This window comes from Wasmannia auropunctata, unplaced genomic scaffold (assembly GCF_000956235.1).
Source record: "Wasmannia auropunctata unplaced genomic scaffold, wasmannia.A_1.0 LD335995.1, whole genome shotgun sequence".
Taxonomy (NCBI): domain Eukaryota; kingdom Metazoa; phylum Arthropoda; class Insecta; order Hymenoptera; family Formicidae; genus Wasmannia; species Wasmannia auropunctata.
In genome coordinates, this window is record NW_012026895.1 from 78,090 (window position 1) to 102,878 (window position 24,789).

A 24,789-nucleotide genomic window follows, 5' to 3' on the forward strand; every position below is an offset into this window, starting at 1 on the left:
ATCATGCGGCGCATCTCTTTTTTTTATCGCAGATCAGAAAAAATCAGGTTAACTCTGATTTAAATTAAAAATAAACTATTTTTCGTCTCTTTAGAAAACTACCAACATTACGTGTACGTTATTTTAAACAATCGATATCTACAGATTTATCAAATTTAATATGATTTTTTATTTATGCTTCAAAAGAGAAAAAGAAACAAATATTGTGATTTTTAAGAACTACTAAATAACAAAAACGACCGTATAAAATGTTGAAAATAAATCCAAATAGTCAAATCTATCAACAACAAATTTTGTCAGCGGAAATGCCTGTATTATAGAAATATAACAGGATCTGCTAACAGAATGTCACAAATTGACACTGTCATTCTACTCAATTTTTCCTGGTAATATGTCAAATTATATCGTCATGTTTGTGTTGGTAGAAACTTGACCCATTTGCTGTCCAGCTGTTTTTTATGTATCAAAATTATCCTAAAAAAAAAAAGACTTTAAGATTTTATGCCAAAACAAGTGTTAGTTTTGTAAAGTTAATCTTTTATGAAAAATCAAATGGCAATTACAAACAGAGCAAAACTTAAATGCTGTAAGCTTCTAAAAGAAATATATGAAGCACACACGGTCAACGCGTCACACCTGATGCACGTGCGTCCCAGAAATAGAACTCGTGTATCACATATGATACACAGGCGTCTGACATGTTACATCAGTGTATTATATATGATACACGGACAATGAAAGGGTTAATACGGACACAATTGATGTCAATCTGCCGCGGTATTCTGTTTGAATTTGTCGGCGCCAACTGCAGCTCTAGCATACCGCTAACATTTTGCTTGACCGTGAACGCAATTGTTTAACTAGATCCTAACGAATTTATTTGCCTGAAGAAAGTTATTAGTTACAAATCGAAATTCAATTTCGTAAATTGAAATAAACTCGTAACACGAATTAAACGCGTTACACAAAGAACAATCCATAGTCGACATCGAGTATGTTCTAATCGTTAAAGGAATCGCAATTATAATTACGCTTCATGTATTATACAGATGACAATTATTCCTCGACGATCATGGGCATATTCAAGATTTTTTTTCGGAAAAAGGGGAGGCATGGGGAGTTTATCAATTCTGTTAACGCATAAATTTTTTGCATTAATGAAATAAAAATTTCGAGGGGGAAGGAATCCCCTAAACCCTTCCCTTGGATACGCCCATGTCGACGATTATTTCCAAGATAAAAATAAAAATCTTATTTTTTTAGAGAAGTTCTATACTTAATATACGACAATAGTCCACTTATCGGAATTCATCAAAGGGCAAAATATTGACGATTATTTCCAAGATAAAAATAAAAATCTTATTTTTTTAGAGAGACGATTAATTCCAAAATAAAAATAAAAGTCTTATTCTTTTAGAGAGACGATTAATTCCAAAATAAAAATAAAAATCTTATTCTTTTAGAGAGACGATTATTTCCAAGATAAAAATAAAAATCTTATTCTTTAGAGAAGTACTATACTTAATACACGACAATAGTCCACTCATCGGAATTAATCAAAGGGCAAAATATTGACGATTATTTCCAAGATAAAAATGGAAATCTTATTCTTTTAGAGAAATACTATACTTAATATACGACAATAGTCCACTTACCGGAATTAATCAAAGGGCATCAGAATATTCGGCGAGCATCCACTTTGTAGCGCGTTACACATTTCGCTGGCACACGATATAACTTATATGGTAATACATATGGTACCTCTTGGCGTCGGCTTTACGTATATGTTATGCGTACGTAACCTTGTTGTGACCGCGCGTCGCGCGATCGTGACTCGAGCGGTAGGAGGGGCCGGCGCCGCGGGGGTGGGTGAAGACGCGCGCCGTTCCGATCGAGTGTCGTCGCGTTACTTTTCACGATGCGATCGCGGCGGGTATTATAGGGAAGAGCGAACGCGGCGGTTTTCCACGAGCAATTATCTATTGTCAGCCAGCGCGCGATTTCCGGACTTTCACGATCACTGATCCGTACAAGACTCGGCGAATATATTTATCACGACAGCTGGTGTGATCCTTGCTCCGCTCGGTCGATTCGTTCGAAGGAGAAATCGAAACGATAAGAGGCGATCGAAATTGTAAGTTCTTGTACACAGATTCAATTATTTCATACATATCTGTACATATTTCGTGACACTTCGAAAGGAAATCGTTCCTCGCGGACGCTTGGACGCGAACGTACGTAGCGACTGCAGCGACATGCTCCCGACGTTTTGCGTACTCGGGAGAGCTGATTCGCCTCGTCACTTCCGAGTTCCGAATTCGGAAGAGCGTGAAGTTAGCCGCGTCAATCGCCACGCTTGAATAATTCGAGGTAACCCAGCTAGCAAGCATATCGAACGTTCGTCGATAAATTGCGGCGGCGAAGCAAGAGCGGAATATTCGGCGCGTCTTAATTCCATTCCGAGCTGAATATTTTACCGTGAGAAAATATTTCGTTTAGCTGGCTGACACGAAAGAGACGCACGCGGTGGTAATTTCTTTTTCGCGACATACCTACAGGGGCGCGCGGGGCCGCGCTGTTTAGTGCGCCTTATTGTCATTCGCGCGACGAGCGTCGCGACGAGCCTTGGTTGGACGGTCGCGACGGATGTCGTCCTAACCTAGATTTTCGCGACAAATACGCGAAAGGACGCGTATTTCATTTTTCCCCGACGATTATTTAGCGATTATACAACTCCCGCGATTCGTGAGTATCGAGACGACAACCTATATAGGTATCTTGCATGATTTATTAATCCGAAGGAGGGAAACGAAGTGGAGGGAAAATCGCGTTATTCATTCATGGCATGCTGTTTATTTACATGGCCGGTGATTATATATTTCGTCGCGGATAATTAGGAGCGCATCTAATTGACGAGCAACACTGATCGCAATCAATCCCGCGTTTCCGTACGTTATACCTGCGTGAATTCGTGTACAACCTAGGTCGTTCGAAATTCGCTCTTTGCTTGGATTTCGTCGCGAGTGATATCGAAGTACGTATCGCGGCATTGCTGCAATAGTGTCATATCTCGAAAATTGACAATTTTGAGTTATTCATCACCAGATAAAAGTACACGCCAAAATCCATCTCCTTCAATGAATAACTCAAAATTGTTGTCATTTTTCAAGATATGACACTATATTGCAATGCCGCGATATATAGCCAATCTCGACGCCAAATCTTTCGCGTTGTTCTTCCGTCACGATCTAATAAAGTATGATGAAGAATTTAATTAACATAAAGTGTCGTACGATTGTATTGTATAGGTACATGTGTGTGCAAGGACGGAATCTGAGAGGAGGAGGAGGGCCTGGGAGGCTTGATCGGGCGACGGCGGAGCAACCATAACGTGAGCATTACCTACTTATTTGTTACTTCCGAATTAATGTGTAATTATACTTATTAATCTGTAATTTGTACTTTCGAATTAATCTGTAATTATTTTCTGAAATGCTTATTATTTTGAGCATTGTTATATTTGTGAATCTATTTTTATTTCACAGATGAACATAATTTCAACGTATAAACGCAACTCCGCCGCTGTGCATCGTACCTGTGAGTGCAAATTATAGTTGCTTTTAATTGATGAATCTGTGAAAAATTTATATTTAAAATAAACGGAAAAAATATATGTAAGAGGCATATATGAATGTGCATATGCATAATAATAACTTTGAGTTGTATTCCAATTTTACGTATATAAGAATAATGTAACATTTCACAGATTCAGCTTCCATCTTTTACATGTAATTATAAGATTTAGCTGTTTTAATTTATCCACAAATTAAATCGCCGTGTGCTTATCAGAATAACAAAAAATAGCCAAGTAGTAATTCTAACAAATGCAAATAATAATTACGCGATATCCAATAAATTGCGCTAATTTCCGTAATATCCCGCGAAGCAGAGTAGTTCTGATTGTGAGATACGTTCAGGAATTCACGATGTATCATTTTATCCTTTGTTATTCATCGAATGGTAAACAAGGATAAAATGATATCTGACTGCATCGGTGGGAGGGGGGGGAGGGTCGATTGTGTATCTTAAAATAAGTGTGTATCTTGCAAATTATAAAAGCGAGCAAATTCACTAGGTATTGGCCAATAAAATTGCAACTATTGTAGTGAATTTGCTCACTTTTTCATTTTTCATCTCGTTTTGAGATACACAATCGACTCCCTGGGCGAAGCTGCATTTCTCGAACGCAGCCCTACGATCGATCCTTCGCGCTTCTCCGTTCCCAAAAACTGCATCCGGCTGCACTCCGTAATTTCCCAGTGCCATCTCGGGAAAGACGCAAGGGCGGCACGTGACTTACCCCATCATCCTGGCGCACCGGCGCGGCGCGACGGCCGTTCGGAATGTTTTGACAGGGGGGTGGATGCGGCGCGTGGCGCATAGCTGTTTGTAAAACATCGCCGGCTCCTTTATCGGCGACGATATTAAGCGGCGCGTGGGTCACGCCGGACCGCCTCGGCCATTGTTCGCATTGTCGCGGCTCGATTGCCGAGGAGAAAGGGCAGCGATGTTGTACGAGGGGGCAAAGGGGTGTGGGCATTGTCGACGTGGCGAGGCACCGTCGTGATTTGCCTGTATCCCGCACGTCCGCGATAATCTAATTGAAAATAAATCCCTCAGTAACCGAGACGGGCAACGATAACCCCTCCCCCTCTGCCATTACGAGGGTCAGAGACAGCATTCTTCGGTTCAGATCGGTATGCAACTGGCGTGATTGCAAAAATAAAATTAGTGAGATCTTCATTATGCACGCAATTAATTTAAGGTAATATACAATTAAGTCTTAAATCTCACAAAACGAGGTCCGGTAAATTTTATGATTGTAAATCCGATAGGTTTTTTTCAAAGTATCTATGAAATCAATTTTATTTTTCCAAAGTATAGATGAAAGTCTATATTTTTTGTTAATTCTTAAATGTATTGCATTTAAAAATCGAGGGGTTAACCACTACTAAAAAATGTACAATGATTGATAATTATGGCAATACAGCACACTTTATTGCTAGTATTGTATTGCCGCAATCTATTCCTAAAAAAATGTACACTGATTCTCATGGTTGACCCCTTGATTTAAATTAAATCAATTTCTCGAATTAAATTAAGAAATAATAAGTCTTTAAAATACAGACATTTCATTTTATTTTTCTTTTTTATATAATAATTAAACTTCTTATTCACATATTAAACTTCTAGTTTCCAAACAGTCCGTTTCAAAATTAACGGCTTTGTAATTAAGATTGTTGAAAACTGGTGCGGAAACGTCGATAAAATAAATGACGTTTTTACATTATCTCGGGTTTTCATCTTCTACAAAAAAAAGGGGGGAGATGTGAAATGTATTACTCGTGCAAGCAGGACGTCGCGAAATTTCAGGATCCTGTGAACAGGATGATAACGCGTCGCCGGGCGCGTAATCAGCGCGCGATTTATTATTCGCGCGAGCCGAAGCGATAATTTTCACGGTCCACGGCGTACGTCGCTCGCGAATCGTTACGCGAGAGGGGTAGGTGATATTCTCGACCGGGGTGAAAACGCGAAAACGTGACGGCTACGACGCGTCCGTATTGTTTGCGCGACGAAAGTAGGGACCCGCGGAGCGCTTATTTACACGGGACAAATAGGCAAACAAGGAATTGCCGCGCGGCTCACCGCGAGCACCGTGCAAGAGTCTTGCGACGACAATTAGCCAATATAATTTCAATATAAGAAACGAGAGCGGGAATCATAAATCGGCTACGTTCATCATTCATCGGCTCCTTTCATCCCAATCATTGTGGCATATAAACTAGAAGCAGAAACAACCGCTCTAATCAAAATTTTTGAGTATGTACAGATATTACAGTAATTTTTATTGTTAATGATTAACAACGTATCTTTCTTGATCGTTTCTTGGTTTAATATTTGGTACATTTACGTTGTGTATGTACAAACGCATAATAGAGATACGCGTTTTAACTTTAGCCACGAGAAAAAATAATAAGTTAAGGTGATGTTTTATTGTGTCGTATACATTTGATTACATCACCACGTTATCGCATTATTTATTATTTGTAGAAGTCGTTTTGTTAATTTTACCGTAAAGTATTATTATAATAAAGATAAAAAGATAAAAATAAAGAAAAAACTAAAACTAATGTCTAAACTAAAAATAATCAGATAATTACACATACTATAGGAGAGTATTGCGAAGATCACTTATTTTATATATATCGTTATTTATTTGTAACAGAAAATGAAAAATAATATTTATAAATAAACATAATAAATCATTATTGTTAGAAGAGAAAATAGAGAGAGAGAGAGAGAGACATTGTTACATATGTCGTTAGTTTACCATCGATCATAAACGCTGATGGGCTTTATCGACAGCTTTAGAGGAACATTTGAGGAATATTAGCGGCATTTATTCGTTAATGTTTGCCAATAACTTTTTTTCCGTAAGGGAATATTCACAAATGTGAATCAAATTTTATTTTATTTCCAATCTACGAAATATTCACTGCCGGATCTACGCAAAATCCACCGAAGTCGCGCGCAAATTTATCGTCCATAAAATATACACTAGGCATATTGACGTAATATTCAATTAACAGTTAATAAATCATCTACTGTAAAAAATACGTTCGTCGTATGTACATAACTCCGTTATTGAAAAATTATTCGTGTAGATTTTTTACCAATGTATGTACTTCCTTGTGATTGCATTCAAAATATTATGGCTACCGATTTCCGGATGAGAACGCAAATCAAAAATTTGGAAAAATTACTTGTTAAGAAAAGTCAATCGCTTTCTATTTTGCATTGAGCATTATTTTGCCATTGCTACAAATAATTAATTAACTCAAGTTTATAATACTAATTTTTCAATAGTGATTTTTTAATGAAAAGCATCGGGAATGGAAAAGTGCTGAAAAAATTTATTTAAAAAATATAGAAATAAAATGTCTGCATATATAACCTAAATATCGTAATGTTTAATCGGTAAATCGTAATGTTATCGGTCATTCCTGCGTATGCGATCTCGATGATAATGGACTAACATTATAAAGCAAATAATTGTTCATGCTCCTTACTGCTGACTGGGATTAAATTCCTCTGCATGATGGAAAGTTTCCTTCTCTCTTATCATCTCTTTATCAAATTAAAAATAAAATTCATGGAAAGAGAAAATTCGCAGGAAGAGTAAATCCATATGCCTTTAAATCGTAATGTTATCGGTCATTCTGTGGCCTACAAAAATTACATACAAAAATCGAAAATGTTTTATATTTTCTTATCTTAATCTTTATCTTGAGCCTATATTAAGCTTTTAATATATAGAAATCAGTCGTGTACGCAAAACGTATCGCAAAAATAAGCTACGTTAAAATGCAATCGTTTCCTCAGGCAGGCAGACATTTTCGCACAGTTCATTGCTTCGGAAGTAAATCGTTACGTCGGATCGGAAATCCGCGTGACGGCAAAAATCTTTTTCGTACAGCCGGCCCCGATACTCGCGCAAGCTTGGCTAGTCACGCCGAGCCGGGGTTGGTTGCAGCGCATGCCACGGGGACTGAAGTCTGTTTGCTCATGAAATATGCAGGCATGCGCCCTCCATAACTGCTCGTAAGCACTGAAACTTGCGTGCAACGCCGGGCTATACCGAGCTACGGGATTTTCCGTTCGAAGGGAGGACCATTTGCGAAGGCGATGCGCGAGCGCCGGGTGTGAATCAATTCTTCCGGTGTTGGGAAATAATAGCGATGTGGACGAGGGTAAGTACGCGGGATTTAGTTAGGTAAAGGGATAAGGTACGCAAGAAACTCTCGTTAACAGTATTTAAATATTTACTTATAATCTCGATAAAATATACATTCTTTACGTTCGTCTTACGTCACAAATAATTTTAAACGGCAAGAATTTTATATATTTAGAACTTTTATATATAGAATCTTTAAATATACAGAAGTATCGACGCAACATCCCGCAGTTCATGTTTTCTTTTACAATACGTTACAATTGTTGCAATTTGTTGAGTATCCAAATGCATATATGCACATATAACATGATAACACATGATGGTATCTTTTTAATCGAGAGTATTTTACGGCGTGAATTTCGAGCTGTGCCATGTTAGAAATGAACAAAATTCGAAGTTTATCCGGAACAAAGACGAAGGTTCTCATTTAGTAGGTATATGCCGTTAGCAGCACAATAACCCTAACTAGACAAGACAAACTGGCATGACTATAGCAATTGTTAATATTAAATTATTTTTATATTTTGAGCCTCTTTGATCCAACGAGATCGAAATGTCACTATTGATGAGATTGAAAGAAATATTCAAATAAATTTAAAGATAAAATCTTGAAATATATGACCGAGTTTTTTTACGCTCTGTATATAAGTTTCATAAAAAAATAAAATAGCGAACATATTATATAGTGTAAATTCGCGAAATGTAGCTTATTAAAGAAGAATTCGGCGCAAAAGGATTGAGTCAACGAAATCTTTGCCTTCTTATTTCAACGATTGCCGGTGCAGTTGGCTTAATGAACGTAAATCGATACCTTCCGCAAGAGGAGGTATGTAAGTACCGCGTGCGCAAATACGGTTTTTTGTTACTTGCGCCAGGAGCGATGGTCAATATTACATCAAGAGCTCCGAATTGATCGAGCTCCGTACCGCGTACAAACATTTTAACAAACATTCTCTGCTTTGCCGTTAAACGTGCTATTTAAGCGGGAGTTACGCATCTTGAGCTACTTCGCACGAATAATCATTCAACGCTCGATATATTGTTGTTGAACTTTTCTAAAGCGAGCATTTTCGTGCTTCACCCGCGTGTTTTTATTATTGCACCAAGCGGCAAATCAGGTCGATCAAAAGGCGAACAATCGAGCATTAACGATTCACGTAAAACTGATGTGGGTCTTTTTTTTTTTAATCCACGACCTGTGCTCGAGATATTTCGAGCCAACGCGTTTTTTGTTCATAACAAATATTTCCGCGCTACAAGCGGAAATTACTGCTTTCACGGAACACAACGGGGTTTACGCTCGACGCCCAACGACGCCGGGCGGTTCGCCGATGATTCGGCCGGATAGAGACGAATAAAATGGCCTTTCATACGCGATCGGTATCGCGAGCTTGATTCCGACGTGGGTTAATTGCGATAACCCGGCCTGTGTATCAGAGGGGTGGGGTTGTAACAACATATGCCGTCCACGGGGTTAAATAATCCGGCGTGTCCCGTCGCGTCGTCGTCGCGGACGCCTATCTAACTTATGCACGACGTGACGAGCTTTCGTGCGCCACGTAAGGTCGTAAAAAAAGCTGACAGGTATACACACACCTTGGCGTGTCAAACTTGGCAAACGCCAACATCGCGCCATATGCCTCACTTTCAGCCCGCGCGAGGCAAGGTGCACCAATCTGAGTGCTGTTCGCGTTTTGATTATTCGTGCAGGGTGGGGGTGGGGGTGCAGGAGGACAACGCGCCGTATGTAACGCGGGTACACAAACGAGCGAGATGCCGGCAAAACGTGAAGGGCTGAATGATGCAAACGGGTCACGAAACGATGTCGAAGTGTGCTTTAAAAAAAGCAGCCAGCAGTTTCTGAGAATTCTGGCGTTCATGTTCTTGTTGCGCTTCTAGCATTTAATACGATCGATTAATTCTTAAAAATACCGATACAAAGACCTCGAGCACACAGTTTGCGATGGTATAAGGTCATGAAATAACGTCGAAAGTAACGCTCTCGCAGATTGATGGTAACGGAAAGCATGATGCTTTTATCGAGATTTTTCTAACGAGAGACAAGAACTTGCTGCGCTAAAAATTCCACATATGAGGCAAATACAAAAAAGCTTCATATCAAAAAATTTCTAAATAAATATATGTATACATCTCAGTTTATTTGTTCATTTGATACGCGAAATGTCCAAGTTCTATAAAAATATAGTCAAATATGAGAAATAGCTCTTACTTAAAAATAATAAGATACTTACGTTTACTCGGAAAATATTACTTCTGCTGGAAGCGAAAGAATTCTTCTAATATTTCACAAAGGATATATCAAGTGCAAAGTTTCATTTTTTCCTTCTCGATTCTTCTTCCGGGCCGACCAAACTCTCCTTGGCCGCTTGTCGACGAAACGATGAACGCATATTAGAGTAGACCGATAGCTCGATAAGGTCCAATCGATAATAGTCGCTCGGTTGGCTGGATGACTGACTGGTTGGTTGGTCGAGCATATACATATATTATATACGTACATACATATATATATATATATACATATATATATACATAAGATCTCTCCCTCTTGCGCTTTCCGTCTCTCCCGTTCGGACCTGCACCCCTCGTTTCTCCGTCCCTCTTCGTTCGATTGGTTCGTCCTGTGTAAGGGCGAATAAGACCGAGTAAGGGGTAGTAGGTAGGTAGGTAGGTGGTATAGATTGAGCAAACAGCGCGTTTATAGCGCAGAAGGGACTCCTCTGAATTTCCTCGACACGAACCGATCGTCGCGGCAAGCGGCGATGCGGTACGTACTCGAAAGAGAGAGAAAGAACCTTCTCGATTATCGAGTACACCAGCCGTTATCGATTGCTTGCCGATGAGCATCGTTTTCGCGCGGGCCCACGTGAAGGAGCGTAAAGATTCTAATGATTGTAAAATTGGGCGCGTATGTATATAGGTATGTACCTGCAAACTGTATCATTACGAATGATTCTATCGCGAAAAGATTCTTACTCGGTTTTCTTCTCAATTAATTTTATTTTATATAAGATCACCATTATTGTTAGCGCAATATCCTATAGTTTGCGATTAATTAGATAGAATGCTATAAAAATAAGGTTTAGAGAAAAATAAGGAAGCAATCCATGATTTAGATAATCCAAATAACTTTTATAAAATTGTTAAACTTTAATATTGTCAAATAAATTTTTTTATTTGATTTTATTGTGAGATTGTGTATAAGATGTTTGAATAATTCCAATAAAAAGCGAATGAAATGATCTTGTCAGAAAAAATATGGCAGATTAAAATATAAACAAATTATATTTTCTTTTTAATATATATCTTTAATAGTTATTAAAATATTTCAATTAAAAAGATTCACACTTTTATGAAACACATATTTCCCTGCAGATTAATTATGTGTCTTTGTCGAATGTACACTTTATTAAAGATTCCGCTATTTTATTTTTCCAACAAAACATTGATAGACATTTCACTATACGCATTACTTAGGAACGAAACGTGAGTTCGTTTTAGTGGGTGGGCGACCGGCGAAGATCCGAGCGAGAGAGAAATTCGTAGCTTCGGTCGAGATGGATTCACGTATGTAACGTCGTTTCAATTCGGGCCGATGCTTTGCCCGATCGGCTACGGCCCTCATCGTCCGCGGATGAACGGGCGGATGAATCTTCCTCTGTGTTGCGGAGGGTAACGTCGTAAAAAATTCATTACCCATCCGAGGAATCGATCGCCGAGCTCCGTGTAATTACGTGCTCTTTACACCATACCACGCGCCCGCTCTCTCGAAGACCGGACGTAATGAGAACGTGAAAAAAAGTCGACAACGAGGCGCGATCGGGCTCCTCTGTCTTCGTCCACGTTGCGCATAGACGCATCGTCGATACAGCTCGACTAACGTGAAAAAAAGCGATTGAACAGAGCTCGATTGAGGAAATTCAGCTAACAGTTAAACAAAAACTTAATGAATAAATTTACCGGATATAGTTAATGATTGAATTGATAGCGATGAGCGACTACATTTATTTTTTGCTTTTATATATTTGGTAAGCTTAATTCTAATCTAATTTAATTATCGTAAATTTGTTTTTAAAAAAATGTACAAATTATTGAAGAGCGTCGTATTTAGTCAATTTTTTATTTCTCCTGTTTGTTATCGATTATTTAGTTAATAGGATATATTCTCATGTATTGATATTGAAATGGGGATGAAGGCGGAAAGGTCGAAGGTCTGACATCTCGCACGAGGCACGTTTAACGTCAGGAATGTGCATTCTCGAATATGCTGCTGCCATTATTTCAATCCGGAACAAATCGTTAATTTTGCAGTGCGTTCCGCGATTTATACCCTTCAGCTCGTAATTCGTACGAGAAACGTGTGCATATGTCGGTGTGTCTGCGAAACACAAAAGCTGCGCGGTGTCGGCAGAAATAAAAAAAAAATAATCAGAAAATATTTCCATTTTTTCGTAAGCTGTATTAGATTTTCCTATTTTCTATTAACCGCTTACATCTGGATACTTTTCACATTAACTGCAGATGTACAAATATAATATTTGTATTAATTTATTTTTCTAATTAATCGCTCTTATACATCTGGATACTTTTCACATTAACTACAGATGTACAATATAATATTTGTATTAATTTATTATGCGAACGTGCAGGAAGTTAAAACATACAATTAACATATAGTTAGATACAGTAAAATATGCGCAGTTGAATAACGTTTTTGAAAAAAAAAAATTATTATTTGTAAGCGTTATTGCAGTTTGTGTACACAAGAAAAGAGAGAATCATCGTACGACGATCCGTCAGAATGATTCACAACAGATTACGCGTTGACGAGTATATAATATCAGTACTACGCCGGCTCTTTCGTATCTTCTTAACGCTATCAGTTTTTCTCGTCTAAAACCCTAGCGTAAACTTCATTACGTCGTCGCGGGAAAACGAAAGTGATCAAAGAATTGATTTATTTCAAAAATACTCTACTTTTATGTTCAATTTCTTTACACAAAATTAATGAAGATATTAAATTTTTGTGTGCTTCCAGATTTAGTTTTTTTTTTCTTAATAAATAAATCACTATATGTGATTAAGCATTTATGACAGAAATGTCTTAACGTCATGTTGATAAGAACATTATCTCAATAACAATGTCAAGAAAAAATTCAAATATTTTCTAATATCTGAGATAGAATGTCTTCATACATTATCTCAATAATGATATGCCAAGAAATAATTCAAATAGTTCTTAATATCTAGACAGAGTTTTGTAGAAACATTTCAAACATTTCAACATTTTTTACTTTTCAAACGCTGTTCCACGCATCGTCGCGTTTTTCTGACATCACGCGTAATCCAATGAAATTGGAGTAATTTTGTAAGATCTCGACTAAGTGTCCAGTAATTACGAGACACTAATTAATTGTCATCGATATCCGGAAGAAATGATGTCCACGGACGAAAAGAAGTTTTCGAGCTGTTTCCTAATCCAATTTTGCGAGACTCTGCCGGCGCGCACCGAGAGACTGCTTTTAATTAATTGTATCAACTGCCGTCGAGGCAACGAGGTGGATGTGATTTGACTAACGAGGCAAATTCTTAAATTAACGAAGAAACTACCCCGGCTCTCTGGAACCGTGCACTCTCCCCAGCCTCCCCCCCTCTTCCCCCGTTTTAGTATCTCCTCGTCTTTTCTATTAGCCGCTTTTCCGCGTCCATTGGTTCTCATTACTGATTATTTAATTAGAATTGATTTACACTCGGTTTGCTTCTTAATTTCCTATTATTTTCTGATCTTGATTAAACAGACGCATTAAAATTATTAAAAGAGTAGGCGGAAAATATTTCATATATTCACAATTTTGTTGCACGTACATATGAAGGATGGCATTTATAGTAATGTGTTATACAATATATATAAAATGAATATAACGATATTAAATTTACTCCGTATCCAAATTTAATTCAGGATTATAAAAGTCTACTGTTCGTTAATCCGGTTTTATTGGGAATATTGGACGTCCGAATTACGGGGTGGGGAAGAGGGGGGGGGGGAGGGGGCTCCGAGTCTCCAAAAATCAATTTCGTTCTGAAATAAAGTTCGATCGCGATAACGCGAAAAATCCCTCGCAAAGTGTAATATACACTGTCCTTCGGGGAAAGGAGGTAAAAAAAAATCCAGGGATTGTTTTCCGAAGTAATAAATTCCGCGCATAGAGGGATCTATCGTGACAGTAAATTCTCGTCCGACAACGAAATCCTGCGCAAAGCGTCGCGCGCTGTTATTATGGAAAGAAGAAAAACAATCTCGCGAAGTAATAAATCCCGGGCACACAGGCCGGGCCGCGCAACGCCGCGATGTAAATTCGTGCCTCTCGCCATGAAGGATTTTACTTCGGAATATAGAAGCACACGAACGTTTCGTCGCTGGATATCTTATCGTCGGCGCGGCGCAACGTGCGTTATCAGGTAATGTATTTATGGGGTGGGATATGAACCTAGAGGATAGATATCGTGAGTTCGTAAGGCTGATACATTTAGCGACAGCGGCGTTGTACGCGCGTCGGCAGATTGTACAGGGTGGACCGAAAATGAGCAGCGTCGGCAGTAATTTATTTCGGAAAAAAATCGCGGAGGGCTTCTTTTAAACGTTTTCTCCTTTGAATTTCCACACACACACACACACGCACCATTTTCCCCCAAATCTGCGATAACACATTGCACGAATAGATTCAGGCATCGAACACTTTTATTTTGACATGGATAAGCAATCTGTCGCGAGCAAATATTTCTGATGACGACACTTCACTTCTCGTGGAATTATATAATGCAATATATTTTTAATAATATTACTTTCAAAATACATATTACATGTTGATAATATACTTTCAAAATATTTTGTTTTATACTTTAAAAGCACTCCGTATGTATGATAATGAAATCCACGGAATGAACGTAATATCATTACACGTTACACATATAGAGCGTGTTATTTATGGAATATGAAAGCTACGCCCTTTTAAGAGCATCAAGACGACGACGTTTTCGCCGACTTCACTCGTTCTGTAACGAGGTGGTGTGTTAAACGTGTTAGAGATATAAAGCAGCGCACACAGAGAAGCGGTACCTTACCAAATGTACGCTTACGTAACGTTTTATTACGCTGTAATTCACGTAGCGATACGACGAATAATCTGTTGACAAATATACGAAAAAATATCTGTGTCTCTCGAAATAAGGTATTTATAGTTAGGTAGACGTAATATGTGAGGATTAGCGCGTAATGGCAAAACTCGTAAATAAAAAATGAAATAACGAAAAATGTCGGTGTCCGGATTAATGTAAGTTGATACCGAGATATTTCAAATGCTCAGAAAATAATGTGTAAATTATTTTTCATAATACGACGTATTTAAAAAGAAAAATATATATAATAAATCTAACAGCATATAAAAATGATATTCTTTTTACATTTTGATTATTCATTACTTTATATGAACAAGTTTTTATTTCGAACTTTCTAATATATAGAAAAATACATATGATACATATAATATATGTATTATACATAGCATATGTTACATCATTTACATGATGTCTGTCATCTTTATGATCGAGAAAATAAAGTATATTTGTGATGAATAATCGAAAGATTACTAAGAAGATTTTTTTCTGTAAGTGCGACGTTTACGGCACGGCCACTCGCAGTTTAAAAAGTGGGACAGCCCGCGGCTTTACATCAAAATTATTTATACAGTCGCGTGGTACGGGCAAAAATTCAAATTTAGGTAGCTCGCTCGTCCACGTGTTGTCGTCACGGAATTACAAGTGCATGCCATCGACGGATTTACACAAGTGTCTCGCATAGCATTAATTGGTCCTCGACTTTAAGATAAATAAATTTCACTTCTCTATTTCACCAATTGCCGCGCAATTACTTCGGCAATCGCAAAGTTGAACTCTTTTATGCATAATTCAATCTTCATCTTATGTATAAATTGCAATATTGTGTGATTGCAAGCAGCATATAACTACAAAGTGTCATAATATAACTTTCGGATAATACCAGGATTGGGTTATGGATAAGATTAATAACGATAGAATTGGAATGTATAATGGACTCGCGCGCGTGTCATGTATTTCGAATTATTATGTTTTTTGCATTATTACATCATCGCGCTCAATCCTCAAGCCTGTGATTATCTCAAACACGATCCTCCTCAATTTTGGCACTCACGGTACGATCGTTGTCGGAACACCAGGCGTCGAAAACACCGCGATTGGCCAAAATATTTAACCTGCGATTAACCGCTCCTCCCGTACACAGAATGATTCAAGAATCAAATACCGAGAGTCAACCCGTGGGGTAGACTGGGTACATATTGTACTCGAATACTACCATCTTGCCTACACGTACTAGGCGAGTTTGTACGTGGCGCAGCGTCGGGTGTATGACGACGACATAATAGTAGTTACACATATACATCACCCCAAGAGGGAAACAGAGAAAGAGAGAGAATAAGAGGAGAACCGGGGAGTGGGTAGAAGAGGGACGTTCTTAATGGGTGTGAGAGAGACAAATGTAAGGAGTGAGAAAAAGGAGACTTAAAAAGAAAGAGAAAGGAATGTCCTGTAAAAAGGGAGGGCGGAGGGGAGGGAAGGAGAGAGAGAGAGGGAGAGAGAAAGCGTGAGCGAGAGAAGGTAGATGCCCCGGGAGAGCGAGGGAGAGTGGAAAGAGAGAAGCAGCAGAGATGCTGCTGACATTGCTTGAACATATTTGAGTTGCTCCGCTCATGACCAAATATTTATTTATTTGCTCGGTAATACACATTTGTATTAACCGCGTAGCGCGCGATTCGAGGCACGTTCATTCAGATTTCCCTCGCAAATTTCGTCGACCCGCCGCAACGCGCGCGCGACTAATTGGCAACCGCCCGCGGCCACTTATCGCACTTATCGCACTCATATCGTACTTACCTGCCGCCCCAATCACACGTGAGATACTGACGTTCTCGACACGTGAGAATTCTCCTCTGGCGATCCAACTTATTATTTGATGCAATCTGTCTTCGTATTTGAGGCCTTCTAAGACTTTTTTTTTTTTTCTTAAAGAGAATAAAGATCCTAATAAGGATTCTGTTCCCTGTCTTTTTTATTGCTTATTTTTGAACGCAAAAATCTATAACGTAATGTAAACTATAGATTTTGTATATATTTCGAAATGCATCACACACAGTTATCGTTATAGAGTTATGCTAATTATAAGTATAAGTTTAAGTTCGTAAAACTACAGTCTTTAACGATGCAATGTTAAAACTGAGAACAAAGTAAAAAATTAGCAATAAAAAGTATTTATTTCTTGTTTACGTTTTATTCGACTAAACAGAAAAATTGACCAACAATCGATTTTCTGTAAAACATAACAAAGTAACATATTTGTAACATGTATCGTGAAATAATATTAGCTGACAGACTTTCCACATCTTATCTTGTCGTTTGCCTGCCTGTGTCGCTAAACAGGTGTGAAAACCGTAATTTGTACGAGCAGACAATCGTCCGCGATAATGTTGCGTGTTAGATTCTAGACGCGTATAGCATATATTGCGATTAAACACATATACACTATATATATCAACAAATTTCCGGGCTCGATATTCCGGCCATTTACTTTTCTCCGCGTCTTTCCCGGGCCCGGAGGTCCTCCGATATATAACGTTTTGATCGCGTTACCCCGGCTGCAGTTCGCTGCTATACCATTATTTGGCTGAACCAATCTTTACCTTTGATACGAAGCGGTATAAGTGGAGGGAATTACTGGAACGGCTGTTTGAGTTGGAAATATTTGGAGTGACGCTTCGTTCTGCCGAAGGGTTTATTGAATTTTGTTTGGCGATATTGTAACTTCGGCTGCTTGACATACGCCGCCGGAGTATCTCTCAATCACTGCGCTACATATGTTTCCGCGTTCCACTAGCAAATCAACTGAAGTTTCTCCTCAATTTTACCGGAAAATCGTAAATCGCTGGTTGCAAGGTAAATTTTGGTGGATCGAGTACGAATTGTAATAAAGAAAGAGATGGAAGTACCCGTGAATATTAATTCGTCTGTTATTGACGTTATAGTATTAATTTATTTTATTAAATCAGTATTTTTCGGTCTTCTCACGCAGTGACAAGAAATATTTATTTTAACGGTCAGGTGTAGAGTATATAGACTTAGAGTACTCCACATGTACAATATGTACAACACCTGTATAACATGTAGTATAAAAATATTGTAGTATAAAAAATAGAAAAAAATTTTGATTTCATGGAAATCTCTGCAATATTGAACTAAAAGACAATGTTATATCTGTTGACATTATGATATCGAGATAATTCCAGGTGCAAAAAAATAACATAAACGGATATCTATGCATGTACATTATAAGTTTATCTAAAAAATTTTGTCGATTGGCTACCGATTGGCGGATCCTCGGCTACACGCTTCGACCCAATCGGAAAAAGCAATCGCTAACGATATTATCGCAAAGTAATGTAGGTCGGACGCAAACAAAACTCCGTTTATCGATTAATTATCAATGAAAACTATACAAGGCGGTATAATCTCGCTCGATTACCCCCCGAGGCGTCATAAAACCGCGGTTTGTCTCGCTCGGCGCGTCTGCAGCGTTCCGCAACGGCGGCGCAGCGCGCGAACAAGTAGGATGTCGTCGACATTTTTATCTGGAGCGGGTCAGAAACCCATTATCATGTCTGGGAAAATCCTTATATCGATAGCTTTTCACAGCTATCGGTCACAGCTGTAGCAATTTTTCAAATTGCAAGTGGCAATGCGAATTGGTTCCAAACGGATCTCGCTTTTTTGTTAAAAGTAACAGCGGCACACAATTGAAATTTTATCTTCTTTATATCTTGTACATTTGGCAAATAAATTCTAGCCGGGACACAACGTGCAAAAGAAAGATACAAGAGTAAAATTAGAATGGAATAATACACGGAAAGAACGATTTTGTTGAAGTGTCTAAAAATTTTGCTAAAAATAAATCTGAAAATAACTTTTTATTGAATCATCAAAATAATTTGTTGGAATGTTAGAACTGATAAGCATTGCTATAAAACGTTTTGATATTCTAGCAATCATTTTGACTTTTGCACAAAATTATTTTGATTATTGAACAAAAATTATTTTCAGATCTGGATTTAGCAAAATTGTTCTTTCCGTGATTTATATCTATAATATAATATACGGGTACATTTATATCTATAATATACGTACTTTATAAAAACTATGAAGGTACGTAATTACTCGACATTTAGCTGCAAGCGTTGCCCGGCGGTACGAAGCGGTTCAAAATTAATCGTACATTTATTCAAGGACTTCCAATAAAATCGGGAACGCCTACGAAGCTGGAATCGAGGAGGCGCGGCTTGGAACCACGCGTGTACGTGCCCACGATAACACGTACATCACGATTACTGGCGAAATCACGTTTCCGGAACGGCGAATAAACGCGTTCGACGATTTGCGAGTGTTTCCCCGGAAATTTTCACCTCGCTTCCTGGATTCCATACGCTTTCGTTGGTACGTAAATATCGACTCTCTACGTCCGCTCAAGGAAGTTTGCAGTTCGCTACGACTGCGCGCGTTTCCATGGCGCGCAGGAACACATAGGGCGTTATTAAAATAGATTAGTGTCGAAAAATCGCGACCTTTTTCCCTCCGCGTTTTTCGCGTCTGCCTGCACCTTCGTGTTTTTTTATTAATATCAGACAACAATTTTACTTTGTAATCGACGAATTAACTAGAGAAAGATATATGCAGTGCATATTTTCACATCATATATGTGCTACAGGATATATTGTCAAAATATTATTTCTATAATTTAAATTTGCTTTTTACTCTAAAAAGAGTTGTATTCTTTCTATGAGTTTCTGCCGTAAAAAGATAATACTGAATGTGTGATGAAAATACAAACCAATTTTTGTTAACACGTTCCATGTTGCCGCGTTTATAACTATAGCTTCGCTTTTTTTCCCCCCGATTTCGTTAATAGGATTAATTTATCGCTAAAAATTGCCGTTGCCGTGACTAATTTGATAAAATATTTTGCATTATTTGTCATCTCTCCAATTATTACGTAAATAAGAATTACTCTTTAATTACTTCAAACTAAAATAATATTCTACATTTTATTAGATTTTGTTTTTTAAAATATATTATATTCTAATATAATTCTCATTATGATAACATTGTCATAAAAAAAATTATACTTTGAATTAATCGCGAAATAAAATATATCTGTCATCTAAAAATCTTTGAAGCTTGTTTTGCGTGTCATCGTACACCTTCTAAACCTAATTGATCATTGACGCGCTTCGCGCGTTATCCATTGATTGACACACGTACAAAGTATCTGCATGTATATCGCCAGGCATTAAAATATCATTAAAATATCGCGAGCATTACGTACGAACGAACGTCTCTGAAAACTGTTGCGCGAGAGAGCCATTTCGATCGACAGTCAGACGTCGGCAAATGAGATGCTTCCTTCGCGGGGGAGCCGACTTTAATACCGACAAATAAAACTGAATCCTTTCTAAATATACCCGGGTATCAGCGGTGCCAACATCGAGAGATCGTCCTGAATGAAACGAAGTCCGTCCTTTACTTACGGAGTCCGTTACGGAGCGTGCCAATAATCGGGGGAAAAAACTCTCGATATCGATTTACGCGAGAGCGAGCTGAGACAATACTGCAGATGCACTCGACTCGGCTGCATTGGCACACGTAAACGTTTGGCGACCGAATACCTCTTTTCTCTATCTCGCGTCTGCGTCAGAGAGAGAGAGAGAGAGAGAGAGAGAGAGAGAGAGAGAGAGAGAGAGAGAGAGAGAGAGAGAATAGTCCTTCACGGATATTGACGGACAGAGATCCGATGAACTTTTCGCCTGATAGAACGAACTCGTGGATCGAGCTCGTATCAGAGCAACGGAGCGACATTTTCCTGGACGACGACGAAGAGAATAGATAGGAGAGACGGAGGGATATATATATAGGTACGTTAGGGTCGGCACTTCGCATCAGGATAAACAATGACGCTGCTGAGTTTTGCGGTTTGCAGCTTTAGGACGACGACGACGACGACGCCGACTAGCTGCATCGTCGTCGTTGGCGCAGGTGTATCGGCAGCGGATAAGCAAAGGGGGTGAAACGAGGGGGCCGGCAAACACGAGCGGGGAAAGAAACGGAGAGCGCACGGAAACTGGAGACCGTTAAAAGCTAGCCGCGGGGGTGTCTATTTGCGTAGATCGGAGAGATCGGACAAGTGGCACGGAGGTGCCTTTGTCGGACACCGCCGGCTTTGTGGGTGGCTTGCGCTCTCTCTCGTCTTTATCCTTCGTTTTCTCTCCCTTTCCTCGGCGTCTTCTTCCTCTTTATTGCGTCTTTTCGACCGCCGCCATTTCGCAAGATTTCTCATTTACCTCGTTAATATCGTCGCCGTATATCTGGGGCAATACATTTCAACCATTTGCCATTGAAAAACCCCCAATAACTGATTTTGGAGAATATTAGGAAATTATTAAAATATTTAAATATTAACTGTAATTTTTAAAAAGCTATAAATAGCAATCGTTTTTACTTACCGGATACGTATTGTCATATTAGATATTATTGTCCTTTATGCGATTATGTCTCTTTTGTCGTTATGATCGATTAGACAAACGAATGTATAGAGCAAGTGTGCTGGTGTCGTCAACCCTCTTTTTCTAAGCCATCAACTTCTAGTCGAAACATTGTTCTGCGAAACATTGATCCTCTTATTGTTAGTTATTCAAGCTTGCACGATTGTTACACGGAGAGAAATTTTTTTAAAATTTACCCTGAAAATCATGTTAATTGTGGGACAATAGTATTTAGGCAAATTTTACTGTGCACTACAATAAATTTTACTGTAAAATACTTATCGTAGTGCACAATAAAATTTGCCTAAATACTATATTGTCCTACAATTAACATGATTTGCAGGGTAAATTAAAAAAAAATTTTTTCCGTGTACTATCAATATACTTCTTTTTTTTATCGTTTGTTACTTTCATCGTTCCATATCGACATGTAAAATATTATATTTGTTTAACAACCATTATAATTCTAATAATTCTATATCTTCTATACATTTGTAAAATTTTATGAAGTTTTATATATTTCTGCTAACTTAACAAATATTTTTAAGATTCATCAATACTGTTAATTCCATTCAAACAATTCAGTCTTACATTTTTGAAAATTATCGAAAACCGCATTGATTGTCATAGGAGAAATAAAAGTGGAAAGCTTAAAATAGATCGGAAAAAATCCGCTATCGAACGAAGAACGAAAAAATTCACACATGCTGCGCATGAACGCACTTCGACGAGCGTTATCGCGCGCGATAATTCTCTCTTTTCATTTTTAATCGCAAGCGCGACAAGCGCTCGTCCCATTTAAAATGTCCCGTGCAGTCACGGGAACTTAAGAGATTGGTATTGATTGGTCTGTTTGCGAAGGACATACAAGCCAATACACGGAGCCGGAGTCAAGAGTGAAACGCGACGGCGGAGCGGCGGAACGTAGCGTGTTAATATTGGCACGGAAATTACATAAAACGAAGGAAGCAGGAATGCCGGAACTATACGTCTTTCGACAAATCTGCCGATCGATCTCTTCGGCAACGAGAGAAAGAAGATCTGGGATGTTGCGACTCTAGTTCACACATGTATACCTTATCATGTATACCTTTTTCGATCAAACAATATCTTCCGTCGAATAGAAGATAAGAAGTAATCCAAATAATTATTGCTTGAATTCGCAGAGTTAATTTAAATGCCAGTTAAGTTATCGTTACATAGAAGATACGGAAAAAATAACTTACAATTAGTAAGAAAAAAAAAAGAAATTAATCGATATACAACGGAACTATCGAGAAATCCGATATACATTGGAAATATGTAATAATGATTTATAACAAATGTACTGAATTATAACTAATGTACTCCTCAAATGTGTATGTCGATATATGGAATGATAATGTGAAATTTCTCGTTGAATTGCGGCACGTTTGGTATTAAATAATTAAAATCGCTGCTAATTAACAATATTTAGTGGGACATATGAACACGAATATAAGTAAAACGCATTTCCGGTTATTCGCATAAATTATGTTTACGTGAAATATGGGGGAGGGATTGCTTTGAAAGTCAATACTTGGAATTTATGACGCGGGGCTGCAAATTATATCGCGCAACGTAAATCGAATTACTCTGCAGCCTGGGATACGTATCTGTAGGTTACGCCAAGTTCAAATATATCTATGTCTACCGGGTAAACATTTTAGATCAATGCGTGAAATGATCTTGACAAAGGGCAACTAATTACGTTAAACAACATGAATATCAGACATTATCGATTCATTGAATAACAAGTTAATAGTAGTTTATTATTAACGCGGTCAATGATCTACTATCGGTTATACAAACAGCATTCTCACCGACGCGATTAAACCGCTATTTGTTCAATATTATCGCACACCTAAGTCCGTTAGGATTGTCCGAGTACACGGATAATTAGGATTAGAATGTGCAAATATATCTGCGAAAAGTATTATTTTATTGTGCGTAAAATTTTGACCACATTTTTGTTGTATTGGTAACTGCATTTGTAGCTTTTTATGCGTTAAATGTATTAAAGAATATCTTTTAAGAAATATATTATGTGTTTATTAAACGAAAATATTATTAACATTAATCAAATATGAGGTGATATTGTTTGAAGAATATTCAAGGAAATTCAAGGAGTAATGTAATTAAGTGTTGTCTTCTCTAAGGAAAATGACGTTTATCATACGTAATTAGGAAACGATTATAAGCAATCTCGAAGTCACGAAAGGAATTTTCTGGATCCGTTTCCGACGCGAGGATGCATTTTTACGCGGTCGCGGATGTATATTTTCGAAGAAGTGGAAAGACGAGAAAGCGCGGGGTACGTCGTCGTGGCGAAGCGGCGCGACGAAGAGTCGATCACAGAAGTGGGCCCCACTCGAGAAGCCGCATATCGGGGCCCTTTCGACGAAACGCCGAACGTGCCGCTATTTGCCCAGCAATGAAGATCAAACACCGGATCGTGCCCATTTCGTCATTCCCGGAGGTACTTCACGTACCTGAGGCCGAGGTACCCAGGTCGGAGAGGATACGCCCGCGCTCTTGCGACTTCGACCGTTTACCTGAAAATATTACAGCGCGGCGAGAGACAAAGACGTTGTGGAGAACTTCCCGTTTTCTTTTATCGCCCGCTACTTAATCCACCGCGCAGATGTGCACGCGCACCGTGTGAAACGCCGATTTCTGCTGTTATGACGGCTGCACGAAATTGTGAGGTCACAACGAAATGATAATAGCCGTATAATGGTGTTAATGTTTATGACGAAAACGCTTAATTGATTAACAAACATGTATATCAGCGATAAAAATTACATATTTAGCGTAACAATACGGAGTTTATTCGCAACGTCGTCATCCAACGGATGTCCTTCATTAGCGGAAAACAATGAGTGCATTATTTCTGATGCAGACACAAGGCGGGATGTCTCGGGAGACGGGCGCCAGGTATGAGGCGAGTTATCACTGTACAAACATCGTGTTATCGTGATGCGAACTCGGTCCTGTATATCGTTACTCGTCGTGGAATGAGAACGGAAAGAAGTAGGGAAGATAGGAAGGTACAGAGAAAAGGAGAAGAGATTTATGTTATTTATTTTATTAGAAATACTATAGATATCAATTTTATCGAGTTGAGTCCCCTGAATATCTTCGTTTTGAATTCAAATATCTTTTTTTTTTATCAATAAATAGAGGTAGGTATACAAGTGTTTCTCTTATCTCAAGGGATTATATGTTCCTTTTATAACACCGGGGATCTTGTAGTGACGTCATTTCACATCATGT

The 24,789-nt window shown here is 38.4% G+C and overlaps 1 long non-coding RNA gene across 3 annotated transcripts in view; it reads left to right on the plus strand.

The window, feature by feature from the left end:
• The first annotated feature begins 1,661 nt into the window (after nt 1-1,661).
• Nucleotides 1,662-24,789, plus strand: part of LOC105453752 — a 64,722-nt gene continuing 41,594 nt past the window's right edge. The window contains exons 1-3 of one of the 3 annotated variants that reach the window (XR_974913.1): nt 1,662-2,134; nt 3,309-3,391; nt 3,546-3,597. This is a non-coding gene — a long non-coding RNA (uncharacterized LOC105453752). Of the gene's footprint in view, nt 2,135-2,597; nt 2,774-3,308; nt 3,392-3,545; nt 3,598-24,789 lie in introns of those variants that run through there. The other 2 variants (XR_974912.1, XR_974914.1) reach the window with 2 other exon arrangements.